This window comes from Rhinolophus ferrumequinum, chromosome 2 (genome assembly GCF_004115265.2).
Source record: "Rhinolophus ferrumequinum isolate MPI-CBG mRhiFer1 chromosome 2, mRhiFer1_v1.p, whole genome shotgun sequence".
NCBI lineage: Eukaryota > Metazoa > Chordata > Mammalia > Chiroptera > Rhinolophidae > Rhinolophus > Rhinolophus ferrumequinum.
In genome coordinates, this window is record NC_046285.1 from 6752532 (window position 1) to 6756963 (window position 4432).

The following is a 4432-nucleotide window of genomic DNA, read 5'->3' on the forward strand; positions in this document are numbered from 1 at the left end:
TCTTTTAAAAAAATGTGTGTGGCCATGAGTATACATACATATAATTAATATTCTGTAACAAAGTAAAAATTTGACTGCCATTGTGATTTTTGATTAATTAACTCAACTAGAACACGTGACAGAATAGAAAGACAGTACAAGAGCACCCTCATGGGGACAACGAGGATGCACAAATAAATGTCATTCATCTCTATTTAATAGGAGACTTTATCATCTATTCACCTTTATTCTCTCCAACTTAATCTGGGTCATTTCAGGAGTGTTCTTTAGAGAAATATTTTTCATTAAAGTGTTTGTAAATGTGACACTTGATATTTCTTCCTGTTTTTTGTTGTTGCTGTTTTTTTTGTGTTTTTTTTTTTTTTTTTTTTTTTTTTTTTTTTAGTGGAGCAAGTCCTTGATGGAAAATATTGTAGTGATCCCTAGTATCATTCGGCCTATGAGTTTTTCACAGTGACTTCATTCTGTATGGATTTTGCACCTTTGGAATTACTAAGTTCTTAGTGTCTAGACTAGTTGTCATAGCAAATAGAAAATGTTTAGCATAAATGGCAGGCTATTTCTTCTTTGAGAAGAAATAGAATCCAAGGTTTGTAATCATGAACCACACAGAAGCTTTATACAAAGAAAATGTTTTAAGTATGTAAAGATAAAGTGTCCTAAAGGCAATTTTTCAATTTCTTAATTTATGCCATCTTTATTTTTCAGAACTTGATGTCAACTTTATTTCTCAAAATATATCTGCAGAGGTCTGCAGAAACCTGCAGGCCAGCATCTGTTCTTGGAGGCCAGGCTTCCAGCTTGCATTGACTTTCAGGATCTTTCTTCAGGCAAACACCTGGAGACAATCATCTGCAGATGCCAGTCTGCAAGCAGATGTATATGGGTAGGACAGCAGCACTTTATGCCATTAGAACAGCTGGTAGGAGAGGAAAATGAATGGGCTCTGCTTTCCTTTGTGTCATATAAAACTCCCTAAGAGCATTCTCACCTGGAACCCATTTTCCTTCTCTTCTGGTCTTGGCTTGTTTTGATGGGAAAAGAAACTTGCCTTACTCATCCTTCCAGTTTAAGAGAAAGTTTCTTCCTTGACATTAATCACCTTGGTTGAGAATGTTGCTCAGCAAGCATTTGTTTGCCTAAAACGTTTTCTTTATCAGAAAGTGAGCTCCTTGAAGGGGTTACCTTCGATTCTGTAGTTACTTCACTGTATGGTGCCTAGAAAAAATTTAAAGACATAGAGACACTCATAAATAGTATGATTCCCAATTTATGTCTCAAGGGCAGCTGAAAACTTAATGTGTATAATTTGTTTTATCATTTAAAAAATATATATCCTACACATTAAAATATTTGGTTAATGATGTGATTTAATTTGGAAAAAGTACTATTTAATCTAGTATTACGCTTGATAAACATATTAAATTTTCTTGATTTTAAGGCTTTTAATTTAATTAGCACAGGGACCAGACAAAAAAAGTCAAATAATGAAGAGCACATAATTTAAAAAAATGTTTTCCTGCCCCACCCTTCCCTGCCTTCAATCTCTCTCCCTAGAGGCAACATTTTTAATTGTTCCTGTTTAGTTCTTCTCTTATTTAGCTCCATTAATACTGAATAATTTGCAGGTACCTATAATTTCTTGATTAATCAACTTAAAACAGTATCGTCTTTCCATTATGAGAGATTAGAATTAGCTCACACCAACCCAATGTTCCTATCTCCCTGGACAAATATTATTATTTTTCATTCTTCCAACACTCCTTATAATGGCATTTTGGGGACATACATATTTATTTTCCTTGGGTAAATACCTACAAGTGGAATTGCTGGGTCTTTTGGGAAGTGTATGCCTAATTATTATTTTCTACTTCTTCCAACTTTTTGCTGTTTTTAAATTAAAAACTATAGTAAAATTGACCCTTGATATTGCACAGTACTGTGATCACCAACAAATGTATACCGTCATCACAATCTAGATATTGTTCTATTGTTCCCCCCAATTTTTTTATACTACATTGTAGTCAACCCTTCCCCCTACCCTGGCCCCTGGCAATTTCTTTCTGGTTTCTGTTCCTGTAGGTCTTTTCCAGAATGTCATATAAATGGAATCATATAATATGTAAGTAGCCTTTTGAATCTGATTTTTTTTCACATGGTATAATGCCTTTGAGATTCATCCATGTTATGTACCTATTAGTAATTTGTTTCTTTTTATTCATTGGTAGGGATATAGCCATTTATCTATCCAGCAGTTAAAGGATATTTGAGTTGTTTCCAGGTTTTGGTGAATTTGAATAGAGTTGCTATAAATATTCATGTACAGGTTTCTATGTAAACATAGTTTTTCGTTTCAGTTGGGTAAATACTTAGAAATGGGACTGCTAGGTCACGAGGTATGCAAATACTTTATACGAAACTACCACATTGTTTTCCTTAGTGGTTGTACCGTTTGGTGTTCCCACAGCAAGATAGTAGAGCTCTGGTTCTATCCCAACTGGAGTCTTCATTATTGAATTAGCCGTAATACCAGATACCTACTTCTATCTTTACTACTTCATTCAGTTTGTGGCAATGTCCTATAGTTGTTCCCTAGCTTCTCGATACAGGGACCTCTATTTAGCCGAAAACGAGAGAGAAGCTGGATTTTGAATAAGGAAAACCATATATTTAACTTAAATGACAGTTCTGTCATTTACTACCTCCCTTTGAAACTCAATGTCATGAATTTTAAAACAAGGATAATAATATTCTTCTACTCAACAAGAATTAGCTGAGTATATGTTGTATTCTATCCTCTGCTCTAGACGCTCGGGGTACCACAGTGGATACAACACAGCCCCTGTCCCAAGGAATCTAGTGGGAGGTAGAGTATGTTAAGGGCCATGGCAAAGACAAGAACCAGTTACTATGGAAACATATTAAAGTGCGTAATCATAGCACTGTGGGAAAATTAAGTTAAATATTGTTTATAGAGAAACTGACACAATGCCTAGCAGATAGAAGATACTACAAATTGGCTCCAGATTTTAAATTTGTGCAAAAGTAATTGCGGTTTTTGCAATTATTTTCAACTTTCTAAAGCACATTTACTTTTGCACCAACCTAATAGTTTTAGTATTTTTTTTTAAAATTCCTTTCCAAACTTCTGATGTATATCTCTGATGACTTATGATACAGTTGTGTGTTTGGATGGTGTAGGGAAGATGTTGAGAAAACTTGCCATCATTGGCTGATGTTATCTTTTGTCCGGTAGCTTTTTGTTCCCCCACAGGAGAGACTGGTTTGCGGTTCCCTCATGTGAAAGACTGCACATGAGGTACTGGTTAGCTTTTTGTTCCCTCGCATGTGGAGGACTGCATGTGAGGTTTGTCCCAGACTAACTTTCAGATGTTTTTTTGTCTATTTTGTCTACATCAGCAGATGAGGTAGAGAAGTAACTAGGTTATATCAGAGTGAGGTGACAGGCACGTTGCCAAGCACTGGAAGGCCTTGGGCCAATGGTCCCAGGCAAAAACAGTAAGTATTGTTTGTCCGAATGAACTGGCCCTTCAGCTGGATAAACAATATTTTTATCACAGTAACTGCTGGACCCTCCCCGAACTGACCATTCCCTGAGGCGGAGGCAGGAACAAGGAGGTTGGCTCTAAGGTACATCTGAAAAAATATATAAGACAGACATCAGTTGGCAGTGTAATTTTGTCACTTGTCATTGGTGATTCTTTATCATTCTAATATTTTGGGAAACTTCCAGCAACATGCAGCTTATAACACCAGGAGACACCCTGACTACCAGCTGCGAACCTAATGAGGTCTGGCTGGTTCCCTACCTCTCCAATGTTGTTCCCCATGGTTAGCCTTCTTAAGAACTTGTTAGCATTTTGGAAATTTGTATGCAGCTTGCAGCTTACAACATCAGAAGATGTCTTGACTTCCAACAACAACAACAGCAACGGCAACGGCAATAACACCAGCATTCTTGGGAACTAGCAAGCAGCAGTGAGAGATGCCTTAGCTTTCCCAGCTGCAGACCTGGCAAGATTTTGATTCCTGACCTTTCCACTGTTGTTTTTCCTAAGGTTTGGTGAGCTTTTGGCATCTACTATAATAGTTGCTATCCTATAGAGTTTGTTACTGCTTTTGGATACTCCTTATTGATGTTATTTGTGTATTTAGCCAAGTGAGTTTTGATCAATAGTAAACATATGTTGGGATCTCTTAAACTTATATGTACGTATACTCCTTTGACATGACATTGTTATCAATGTATATAGTTTAGTCTTAACTGCCTTTACTTTCTGTCATTAGCACATTCTGTTAAGTGCTTTTGTCTTTTGCTATTGCTAAATAAATTGATTAGATATTGCTAAATAAATAAATTAACCCCACCTCTTTCTCTTCCCTGCTCATCATTACAGATGGTAGATTCAAT

General features: G+C 36.3%; 1 long non-coding RNA gene across 1 annotated transcript; it reads left to right on the plus strand.

The window, feature by feature from the left end:
* Positions 1-535: 535 nt before the first annotated feature.
* On the plus strand, positions 536-4230 carry LOC117031978 (uncharacterized). The gene is made up of 3 exons (XR_004424661.1): positions 536-886; positions 2083-2122; positions 3257-4230. It is a non-coding gene; the product is annotated as an uncharacterized LOC117031978 (long non-coding RNA).
* The last annotated feature ends 202 nt before the right edge of the window (positions 4231-4432 follow it).